Source organism: Bubalus bubalis, chromosome 11, assembly GCF_019923935.1.
Source record: "Bubalus bubalis isolate 160015118507 breed Murrah chromosome 11, NDDB_SH_1, whole genome shotgun sequence".
Lineage (NCBI taxonomy): Eukaryota > Metazoa > Chordata > Mammalia > Artiodactyla > Bovidae > Bubalus > Bubalus bubalis.
In genome coordinates, this window is record NC_059167.1 from 74,865,840 (window position 1) to 74,878,412 (window position 12,573).

General features: G+C 41.4%; 1 long non-coding RNA gene across 1 annotated transcript; it reads left to right on the top strand.

Annotated features, from left to right (window-relative positions):
* Positions 1-46: 46 nt before the first annotated feature.
* Positions 47-9,348, top strand: LOC123328122. Its single transcript, XR_006542928.1, has 2 exons — positions 47-187; positions 8,929-9,348. It is a non-coding gene; the product is annotated as an uncharacterized LOC123328122 (long non-coding RNA).
* The last annotated feature ends 3,225 nt before the right edge of the window (positions 9,349-12,573 follow it).

The window sequence follows — 12,573 nt, forward strand, 5'->3', positions numbered from 1 at the left end:
CGGCGCGCTGATGTCGTCATCTCCGAGCGCCGGGTTCGGGCGCCCACTGTGGGCTCAAACCGCAGCGCAGGAGTCTCGGCCAATCCACTAGCGAGATGTGAATGTTGCGGAACTTCCGCGCGCTAGAGAATGGAGGGCTCTGTGTGGTGCGCACTAAAGGCAGCTGCCCACGAATCGAAAGTGAAGTGTGAGTTGCTGTGGGCCCCACTGAGAGGAACGAGGTTCTTAAGTGTATGTTGCCTGTTAAGTCGCTTCAGTCGTGTCCGACTCTGCGACCCTTTGGACTGTAGCCCGCCAAGCTCCTCTGTCCATGGAATTCTCCAGGAAAGAGTGGGAGTGGGTTGCCATGCCCTCCTTCAGGGGATATTCCCAACCCAGGGATCGACCCTCATCTCTTATAACCCCTGCATTGGCAAGTGGGTTCTTTTTTTTTTTTTTTTTAATCACTAGCGCCACCTGAAAAGGGGGAAAAAAAAAAAATTAAGACTGAGAGGGATGAGGATCTTAAATAGTGTCTGCAAATGAGGCTCTGATTTAGATAGAAATAAGTCCAGAACAGAGCGTTTAAAAAGCCTTTAGAGATTCCGCAAGACGTGCAAGATGAAAAGGCTCTCGTTTGTATGTTTCTGTTCAGTTCAGTCGCTCAGGCGTGTCCGACTCTTTGCGAGCCCATGAATCGCAGCACGCCAGGCCTCCCTGTCCATCACCAACTCCGGAGTTCACTCAGACTCACGTCCATCGAGTCAGTGATGCCATCCAGCCATCTCATCCTCTGTCGTCCCCTTCTCCTCCTGCCCCCAATCTCTCCCAGCATCAGAGTCTTTTCCAATGAGTCAACTCTTCGCATCAGGTGGCCAAAGTACTGGAGTTTCAGCTTCAGCATCATTCCTTCCAAAGAACACCCAGGGCTGATGTCCTTCAGAATGGACTGGTTGGATCTCCTTGCAGTCCAAGGGACTCTCAGGAGTCTTCTCCAACACCACAGTTCAAAAGTATCAATTCTTCAGTGCTCAGCCTTCTTTACAATCCAACTCTCACATCCATACAGGACCACTGGAAAAACTATAGACTTGACTAGACGGACCTTTGTTGGCAAAGTAATATCTCTGCTTTTCAATATGCTGTCTAGGTTGGTCATAACTTTTCTTCCAAGGAGTAAGCATCTTTTGATTTCATGGCTGCAATCACCATTTGCAGTGATTTTGGAGCCCCCCAAAATAAAGTCTGACACTGTTTCCCCATCTATTTCCCATGAAGTGATGGGACCAGATGCCATCATCTTACTTTTCTGAATGTTGAGCTTTAAGCCAAAATTTTCACTCTCCTCTTTCACTTTCATCAAGAGGCTTTTTAGTTCCTCTTCACTTTCTGCCATAAGGGTGGTGTCATCTGCATATCTGAGATTATTGATATTTCTCCTGGCAATCTTGATTCCAGCTTGTGCTTCTTCCAGCCCAGCGTTTCTCATGATGTACTCTGCATATAAGTTAAATATGCAGGGTGACAATATACAGCCTTGACGTTCTCCTTTTCTTATTTGGAATCAGTCTGTTGTTCCATGTCCAGTTCTAACTGTTGCTTCCTGACCTGCATACAGATTTCTCAAGAGGCAGGTCAGGTGGCAAGAATACACAGAACTGTACAAAAAAGATCTTTACAACCCAGATAATCACGATGGTGTGATCACTCACCTAGAGCCAGACATCCTGGAATGTGAAGTCAAGTGGGCCTTAGAAAGCATCACTACGAACAAAGCTAGAGGAGGTGATGGAATTCCAGTTGAGCTATTTCAAATCCTGAAAGATGATGCTGTGAAAGTGCTGCACTCAATATGCCAGCAAATTTGGAAAACTCAGCAGTGGCCACAGGACTGGAAAAGGTCAGTTTTCATTCCAATCCCAAAGAAAGGCAATGCCAAAGAATGCTCAAACTACCACAAAATTACACTCATCTCACACGCTAGTAAAGTTTGTATGTTTAAAGGAGATTAAAAATCTCTGCACAGAAAAACATCTGGAAAAATACGTACTGTTAACTAAGGGTTACATCTGGTGAAAAGGGAAAGAGTTTAAGGGAATTTATCTGCATTTATTTATCCACATTACACCATTCGTCCAGTTTTGAATGCTTTACCGTGATAGCAAATGAGTTGGGGGAACAGACTGCAGCACTCCAGGCTTTCCTGTCCATCAACTCCTAGAGCTATTCAAACTCATGTCCAGTTGGTGATGCCATCCAACCATCTCATCCTCTGTTGTCCCCTTCTCCTCCTGCCTTCAATCTTTCCCAGAATCAGGGTCTTTTTAAATGAGTCAGCCCCTCCCATCAGGTGGCCAAGTATTGGAGTTTCAGCTTCAGCATCAGTCCTTCCAATGAATACTCAGGACTGATTTCCTTTAGGATGGACTGGTTGGATCTCCTTCCAGTCCAAGGGACTCTCAAGCGTCTTCTCCAACACTGCAGTTCAAAAGCATCAATCCTTAGGGGCTCAGCTTTCTTTATAGTCCAACTCTCACATCCGTATATGACTACTGGGAAAACCACAGCTTTGACCAGACAGACCTTTGTTGGCAAAGTAATGTCTCTGCTTTTTAATATTCTGTCTTGGTTGGTCATAGCTTTTCTTCCAAGGAGCAAGAATCTTTTAATTTCAAGACTGCAGTCACTATCTGCAGTGATTTTTGGAGCCCCCCAAAATTAAAAGTCTCTCACTGTTTCAATTGTTTCCCCATCTATTTGCCATGAAGTGATGGAGCCAATGCCATGATCTTAGTTTTCTGAATGTTGAGTTTTAAGCCAGCTTTTTCATTCTCCTCTTTTACTTTCATCAAGAGGCTCTTTAGTTCTTTTCCCTCTCTGCTATAAGGGTGGTGTCATCTGCGTATCTTAGGGTATTGATGTTTCTCCTTGCAATGTTGATTCCAGCTTGTGTTTCATCCAGCCAGCAGTTCTCATGATGTACTCTGTATGTAAGTTAAATAAGCAGGGTGACAATATACAGCCTTGAGGTACTCTTTTCCCAATTTGGAACTAGTCTGTTCCATGTCCAGTTCTGTTGCTTCTTGACCTACATACGGATTTCTGAGGAGGCTGATTAGGTGGTCTGGTATTCCCATATCTTTAAGAATTTTCCACAGTTTATTGTGATCCACACAGTCAAAGGCTTTGGTGTAATTCATAAAGCAGAAATAGATGCTTTTCTGGAACTCTTGTGCTTTTACGATGTTCCAACATATGTTGGCAATTTGATCTCTGGTTCCTCTGCCTTCTCTAAATCCAGCTTGAACATCTGGAAGTTCATGGTTCAGATACTGTTGAAGTCTGGCTTGGAGAATTTTGAGCATTACTTTGCTAGCGTGTGAGATGAGTGCAATTGTGGGGTAGTTTGGCATTGCCTTTCTTTGGTACTGGAATGAAAACAGAGCTTTTCCAGTCCTGTGGCCACTGCTGAGTTTTCCAAATTTGCTGGCATATTGAGTGCAGCACTTTTACAACATCATCTTTTAGGATTTGAAATAGCTAACCGGAATTCTATCACCTCCACTAGATTTGTTCGTAGTGATGCTTCCTAAGGCCCACTTGACTTCACATTCCAGGATGTCTGGCTCTAGGTGAGTGATAACACCATTGTGATTATCTGGGTCATGAAGATCTTTTTTATATAGTTCTTATGTGTATTCTTGCCACCTTTTCTTAATATCTTCTCTTTCTGTTGCTGTTGCTGCTAAGTCACTTCAGTCGTGTCTGACTCTGTGTGACCCCATAGATAGCAGCCCACCAGGCTCTGCCGTCCCTGGGATTCTCCAGGCAAGAACACTGGAGTGGGTTGCCATTTCCTTCTCCATTGCGTGAAAGTGAAAAGTGAAAGTGAAGTCGCTCGGTCGTGTTCTGTTAGGTCCATACATTTTCTGTCCTTTATTGTGCCCATCTTTGCATATAATGTTTCCTTGGTATCTCTAATTTTCTTGAATAGATCTCTTGTCTTTCCCTTTCCATTGTTTTTCTCTATTTCTTTGCATTGACCACTGTGGAAGGCTTTCTTATCTCTCCTTGCTAGTCTTTGGAATTCTGCATTCAGATGCTTATATCTTTCCTTTTCTCCTTTGCCTTTCGCTCCTCTTCTTTTCTCAGCTATTTGTAAGGCCTCCTCAGACAGCCGTTTTGCTTTTTTGCATTTCTTTTTCTTGGGGATGGTCTTGATCACTGCCTCCTGTACAATGTCATGAACCTTCGTCCATGGTTGTTCAGGCACTCTGTGTATCAGATCTGATTCCTTAAATCTATTTCTCACTTCCACTGTATAATCATAAGGGATTTGATTTAGGTCATATATGAATGGTCTAGTGGCTTTCCCTACTTTCCTCAATTTAGGTCTGAATTTGGCAATAAGGAGTTCATGATCTGAGCTACAGTCAACTCCTGGTCTTGTTTTTGCTGACTGTATAGAGCTTCTCCATCTTTGGCTGTAAAGAATATAATCAATCTGATTTTGGTATTGACCATCTGGTGATGTCCACGTGTAGAGTCTTCTCTTGCGTTGTTGGAAAAGGGTGTTTGCTATGACCAGTGCATTCTATTGGTAAAACTCGGTTAGCTTTTGACCTGCTTCATTTTGTACTCCAAGACCAATTTTGCCTGTTACTCCAGGTATCTCTTGACTTTGTACTTTTGCATTCCATTCCCCTATAATGAAAAGAACATCTTTTTGGATGTTAGTTCTAGAAGGTTTTGTAGTTCTTCATAGAACTGTTCAACTTCAGCTTCTTCAGCATTACTGGTCAGGATATATACTCAGATTACTGTGATATTGAATGGTTTGCCTTGGAAACGAACAGAGATCATTCTGTCATTTTTGAAATTGCATCCAAGTACTGCATTTTGGACTCTTTTGTTGACCATGATGGCTACTCCATTTCTTCTAAGGGATTCCTGCCCACAGTAGTAGATATAATGGTCATCTGAGTTAAATTCACCCATTCCAGTCCATCTTAGTTTGCTGATTCCTAAAATGTCTATGTTTATTCTTGCTGTCTCCTGTTTGACCACTTCCAATTTGCCTTGATTCATGGACCTAACATTCCAGGCCCCTATGTAATATCGCTCTTTATAGCATCGGACTTTACTTCTATCACCAGTCACATCCACAACTGGGTGTTGTTTTTGCTTTGGCTCTGTCTCGTCATTCTTTCTGGAGTTATGTCTCCACTGATCTCCAGTAGCATACTGGGGACCTACCGACCTGGGGAGTTCATCTTTCAGTGTCCTATCTTTTTGCCTTTTCATGCTGTTCATGGGGTTCTCAAGGCAAGAATACTGAAGTGGTTTGCCATTCCCTTCTCCAGTGGACCACATTTTGTCAGACCTCTCCACCATGACCTGTCCATCTTGGGTGGCCCTACATGGCATGGCTCATAGTTTCATTGAGTTAGACAAGGCTGTGGTCCATGTGATCAGATTGGTTAGTTTCTGTGATTATGGTTTTCATTCTGTTTGCCCTCTAGTGGATAAGAGGCTTTGGAAGCTTCATGATGGGAGAGACTAACTTAGGGGAAACTGGGTCTTGTTCTAATGGGCAGGGCCATGTTCAGTAAATCTTTAATCCAATTTTCTGTTGATGGGCAGGGTTGTGTTCCCACCCTGTTGTTTAACCTGAGACCAAACTATGGTGAAGTTAATGATATTGGCGACCTCCTTCAAGAGGTCCCATGCATGCACTGCTGCACTCAGTGCCCCCAACCCTGCAGCAGGCCACTGCTGATCCACATCTCTGCCGGAGACTCCTGGACACTCATGGGCAAGTTGGGGTCAGTCTCTTGTGGGGTCTCTACTCCTTTCTCCTGGGTCCTCGTGTGCACAAGCTTTTGTTTGTGCCCTCAAGAGTCTGTTTCCCCAGTCCTGTGTAAGTTCTGGTGGCTGTATGGTGGGGTTTAATGGCAATGCCATTTAACCTCCAAGAGGGCTTATGCCATACCCAAGTCTACTGCACCCAGAGCCCCTGGTCCTGCAACAGTCCACTGCTGACCCATACTTCCACAGGAGATACTCAAACACAGTTCTTGCTCAGTCTCTGTGGGGTCTCTGGGTCCGGGTGCACACAAGGTTTGTTTGAGTCCTCCGAGCATCTCTGGTGGGCGCAAGGGTTTCTGTTGGCCTTAGACGTAGCCACCCTTAGAGTTGGCCTCCCAGAGAAGAGCAGCAAGAACTGAAAAAAAAAAACAAGAGATACAAGAGCCAAGGGGTTCAGAGCTCCTTCAGGGAGTAGTGATGCCACCTCCGGGGTCCACCCCATACTCTATTCTGAATGTCAGCAACTGCAGCTTAGGAGTACTTTCCCTGAGTCTTCTGAAGACAACCATTTCTTCACATTTAAACTTTTGAAGGAGCAGAGATGTTTTAAAAAGATCATGTGCTCCAACCCTCCCCACAAACACCAACCAGCAAAACTATGCTAAATTATAAAGTTAAATTTCACTTTTCTCAAATGGTACAAAAAATTTACAAATATGCAGAAATAAAAATAGCTTAATCCCAAATTTTCCCCATTTTCTTTCACACATTTTTGACCCTGCCTTGCTGATGCCTTAGGCACATGTTCAGTTTTATTACTTTGTAATCAGTATTCACCTTAATACTCCAGGTAGAAGCTGGAAAGTTTACTTTTTATGTGGGGCAACGGGTGGCAGAGGACCAGTGGCACAGTGTAACTGAACTCTCTGTATCCTCATTTCTGCCTTTCTCTTTCTGTCCCTACCTTATTGTCACTCTAATACCAAACTATCCAATGATTTGACCCTTCAAATGCCTGGTTTATACCTCTCCAGAGGCATTAGAAGAATTGATTTCCAACTGTCCTACGGGAGAAGACTCTTGAGAGTCCCTTGGACTGCAAGGAGATCAAACTAGTCAATCCTAAAGGAATTCAACCCTGAATATTCATTGGAAGGACTAATACTGAAGCTCCAATACTTGCCCTGATGCGAAGAGCCAACTCATTGGAAAAGACCCTGATGCTGGGAAAGATTGAGAGCAGGAGGAGAGGGTGACAGAAGATGAGATGGTTGAATGACATGGCTGCCTCAGTGGACATGAGTTTGAGCAAACTCTGGGAGATAGGAAAGGACAGGGAAGCATGGCCTGTTGCAGTCCACAGGGTTGCAGAAAGTCGGACAGCCTTAAGAGACTGAAGAACACACAAAAGGCAGTAGATGGAGGAGAGAAGCCTAAGTAATGCTTTCTGATGGTGTGAAATTGTTATCTCTGATGTTTTTCAGGTAAACCACAGGAATTGCATAGATATTCAACTCCAAATTATACAAGCCATTCCATAATATAACATAGAAAATAAACTATAATTATAATGATATATTTTAGAAAGATTTTGTACTAGACTTGCTCTGTTTGCCCATTCAGATCCACTTTCTACCCTTCACTCCACTTTGTGCCTGGAAGGATTGCAAAAACTGGATTCCTTTTCCCTCTGAGTCCTTCTAGTTGGATTCAGCCAATAGGAAGTATGAGTAGCACATCCTTTTCAGTTTTCTTCAATGTCCATACTTCCAAGAGAGTTTAACAAAGTGATAATTTACAATCACCACTTCACATCTTCCATCTGTTTTCTCAAAGATCCTGACCCATGTGAATTTCAAGCAGACCTACTTTATTATGGAAAATGATGTAAAAGTGAGAGGTGATCAGTTTATCCTTCAGGATTTTTGCTTTCTCTCCTTATTTCGCTGCCTGGTTCTTGGCTTCTTCAAATCATGGCCACAAGGGGGTGAGCAAGGATAGGAACAAAGGCAGAACTCTAAAACCAAACAAGGGATATTTATAAATATTGGATTATACCACAGAGGTCAACTCTGGGTTTTATAGGTAATATTTATTTTCTTTTTCAAAGAGTTATGTTTCTGGTTTTTAAAAATATTTTATAATTACAAGTATAAATTATTAAAATATAAGGCTATCTTTGAAAAGAAACTAAAATTGCTAAATAATATATAAATGATAGGATTTGTTTTGAACTCTTAAGATTTGAATCAGCCAAAAGGCAGTTGCCACCCTTATCCAGAGTTTTCATGATCACTTAATGCGGACTCAGGCGATAGTTCTACTCTCTTCTCCCGTCTCAGGATTCTGTTTGTCAGCATCTCAGTGTCATGGTGCTTTTCAAACTATTCTTCACACTTCTGCTGTCATAGTAGGTTATAAGGTGTGACTACAAAGTAATGAGGATCATGCTTTTAGCTTCTCTGCTTATATTTAAGTCAATGGGTTTATTTTTAAAAATAGGAGTATACTAGCTGAATGCTTGGGAAACTTTAGCTGTGCTAATCCCCAAATACCCTGCTACTTACTTTAAGTGATTTCTGCCCTCTGAGTTTTCAAACCTCATTTACTTCTAGTAGGTTAGCTAATCTTTTTCACTCAAGTAACCTGGAGCCAATTCCCTTAATATTTAAAAATGCCTATCATCCACTAGGACCCGAGGTTTGACTTTCTAAAGTTCCCTCTGGAAGTCTTCTGAAATGGGCTCAGAGTTCAAGAGGCATCAAATTTGTCTTAATTCCTACAGAAATAAATCACAATGGAGATTTCGCTTTTTTGTTTTACCCTAAATTCTCATCTCTTCCACCACATTCTGTGGAAATGTAAGTATAAGAAAGTAAGAACTTGTGAAGATATGCTGAACAGCTTATAAGTATGAGGAGAAAGCAATCATCTTTGACATTAAGAGGCAAAAATTTAAACATCCCTTGTTCTAGCAAAAGTGCTCTAAATTTGCTAAAATATACATATTGTTAATGTATTTGAACAGTAATGAAAAAGCCGACGTGTTGGAATAAAGAAGTTATGTAACACTTAACTGCCTTCTGTGCTTTTGGGCTCTTCTGGCCTGGTGGACCCACTTTGCACTAACTTGTGTTGCAGGGTAGGAATGTTCGACGCACCACAGGAACCGAAGCTAAAGGACTGACTCCAAGACCAGTCACAGGACCTGAGAAGTAGCTGTAGTTGAACTCTAGGCTCACACAAGGCCTTTGTAAGCCCTCCTTGTGCTTTCTTTCTATTGTCTGTCTCATATGCCAACCCTTAGAAAACATCTGCCCTCTATTTACATCTGCGCACAAGAAGTCTGAAAGCTGGATATTTTTCATGCCTTGATCTGAGTATTACTGCTCTTCAATAATTGTGATAAAATACAAATGGCATAAAAGTTACCATCTTAATCATTAAGTATACAGTTCAGTAGTGTTAAGTATATTATTTACATTGTTGTACAACCAATCTCCAGAACTTCTGGAACCTGCAAAACTGAAACTCTGTACCATTAAACAACTCTCCATTAACCCTGTGGGCTTCCCTGGTGACTCAGACAGTAAAGAATCCGCCTGCAATGCAGGAGACCTGGGTTTGATCCCTGGGTTGGGAAGATCGTCTGGAGGAGGACACAGCAACCCACTCCAGTATTCTTGCCTAGAGAATCCCCATGGACAGAGGAGCCTGGAAGGTTGCAGTCCATGGGGTCGCAGAGTCAGACATGACTAAGCGACTAAGCATGCATTAACCCTGCTCCAAGTCCCTGGGAACCACCATTCTATCTTCAGTTTCTGTAACTTGAATACTCTAGATAACACATGTAAGTGAAATAATACAGTATGTGTCTTTTGCAACTGGCTTATTTTACTTAGTATAATATCGTCAACATTCATCCTTTTTGTTGTTGTTTAGTCACTGAGTCGTGTCCATCTGTGCAACACCATGGACTACAGTACACCAAGCTTCCCTGTCCTTCACCATCTCCCAGAGTTTGCTCAAACTCATGTCCATTGAGTTGGTGATGCCATCCAACCATCTCATCCTCTGTTGCTTTCTCTTCCTGCCCTCAGTCTTTCCCAGCATTGGGGTCTTTTCCAATGAGTTGGCTCAATATGTCATAATTTTCTACCTTTATAAGGCTGAATAATATTTCACTGTATTTTTACTACATTTCTTTTTAATCCATCTGTCCATGGACTTTTGGGTTGCTTCCACCTTTTAACTATTGTGAATAATGGCAGTATGAATGCAGATGTACAAATATCTATTCAAGTCCCTGCTTTCACTTTTTCTGAGTATATACCCAGAAGTGGGATTGTTGAATTATATGGTAATTCTGTTTAATTTTTTGAGCAAGCACCATATTCTTTTCCCCAGCAGCTGCATCATTTTACATTCCCACTAGCAATGCACAAAAGTTCCAGTTTCTCTGTATCCTTCACAACACTTATTTTCTGTTTTGTTGTTGTTGTTTTAAAAAGCCATCCTAATGAATGAAAAGTGGTTCTCACTGTGGTTTTGATTTGACCAGTGCTATGATCTAAATATATCACCTCAAAATTCGTATGTTGAAATCCTAACTTCCAAAGATGATGGTATTAGGAGGTGGGGCCTTTGGGAGGTGACTAGGCCATGAGGATAGAGTCACCATAAATGAGATTAGTGTACTTGTAACAGACACCCCCACAGAGATCTCAGGCCTTCCCACCATGTAGGGACTCAATGAAAAGATGACCATCTATCAACCAGGAAGTGGGACTGCACCAGAGTAAGACGGTGTTGGTGCCTTGACTTGGGACTAACCAGTCTCCAAAACAGTTAGAAATAAATTTCTGTTGTTTATAAGCTACCTAGTCTGTGCAAGTTTGTTATAGCAGCCCAAAGAGACTAAGACAGCTAGTGATGTTGAGTATCTTTTCAAGTGCTTATTAACTATGGGCATATCTTCTTTGGAGAAATGTCTCTTCAAATCCCATGCCTATTTGTCAAGAGACTTGTTTTTCTGTCGCTGAGTTATAGGAGTTATATATCTGGATATCAACTCTACCAGATATAGGATTTATAAATACTTTCTCCCATTCCATGAGTTCCCTTTTCATTCTGTTGATAGTATCCTTTGATGTATAAAAGTTTCTAATTTTGATATAGTCCAATTTATTTTTACTTTTGTTTGGTATTATATCCAAGAAACCGCTGCCTAATCCAATGTCATGAAGCTTTTCCCCTGTGTTTTCTTCTAAGAGCTTTATAGTTTTCTTATTGTCTTTTTGACCATCTTTCCACATTTGTTGGAAGATTTCTCTGCTTCCTGTAAGATCTGAACTACTCATTTCTCGATGAGTACAGTTGTTGGTTAAAGATTTTTTTTAAAAAAGCAAACAGTATTACTTTTGGAGAAGTCTCTCCTACTAGAATGAAGAACATTTCCTAGGTAGAGATTCTTCTAAAACTGGCAGTGCTCTTGATTTTCCCATGCATACATATCACCTGAGGATTTGTTAAAATGCACATTCTGATTAGCAAGGCTGACTAGGGCCTCGAGTTCAGAATCTCTACCACATTCCTTTCTGTTGCTAGCCCTATGTCAGGAAGAGCTGTGGTCACTGAAATATGGCCCTCTGTTTATGGGTGGACTATGAGGATCCTCCAACTCAGATGGTGAAACACACATTCTTTCTTTAGTTCTTACCACATGACAAACAGCTCCATAGAGTTTCATATAGCATTAATTGCTATTATGAGTTATTAAGAGCCATTAAAATGTGGTATCCATGAGCAACATTAGCAGAGTATTAGAGCTTAAAATAAAAGCTTTACATGATTTCACAGAGAGCCCTACGCACTCCTGCCTTTGTAGACCTCTTCCTCCATTAAAAAAATTAAAAAAATTTTGTAATTCTATTCTATGACTGCACTGATATAAAGACAAAAGGCAGATTAATTATTGTATATCCATTACTGTTTTATTTTCTCCTTATTTTAAAAGAAATCAAGACATTTGTGGGCTCCTGAAAGCATCCTGCATCCTAGGCACTGTGTCTACTGTGCCTAATACATGAATTGGCCTTGGTATATGAAGATTCCCAATTAGAATTCCACAGGAAGACTGGCAGCTGCACAGGGCTTGGCAGGTTGTTGACCTCCCACAATTAATGAGCAGAGGCAGATAGTTAGAATTCCTACAATTTTCAGATGGACTGCTGTCTGAAACAATACGTCAGCAGTGCTGTGAGTTGGTCATAGTTTTCCACTGCTGCTCTTCCTACTTTTTGCTTGTAAAATGAGTGTGCTTTATCTGTTAGTTTGTGTGGTATTTACCCAAGAAAGTTTGATATAAATCAATATATTTTTGCCTATTGACTTTCCAAAAATCAGACTGTAAGCTATATATTATAATAGTTCAAATGTCGCTTAGTCTGTTTTTGCTAAACAGGTAGTTTGCCATGGTGTACTTTTCAGTTATCAGAGCATCCTCATAAGTTCATATTCTTCTCTTAGAAAATACATACAAGTGAAAAAATGATTTTTCTTGTACTTTGTTTTATATCTGAAGAATCAACTTGAATGTTGAAAATGTCATCGGTGATGGTAGGAAGCTAGATAGAATCACAGGCTAAAGGAGTGGGGGCAAAATACCTTGAATAGGTTAAAAGTGACAGAAAGATCACAATAATTTCAGGAAAGACGATCCATGATAGAAGGACAAAAGTCTGGATGCAGCAGAGGAGACAGAGGAGAATGCTGGCCCCAGAGAAA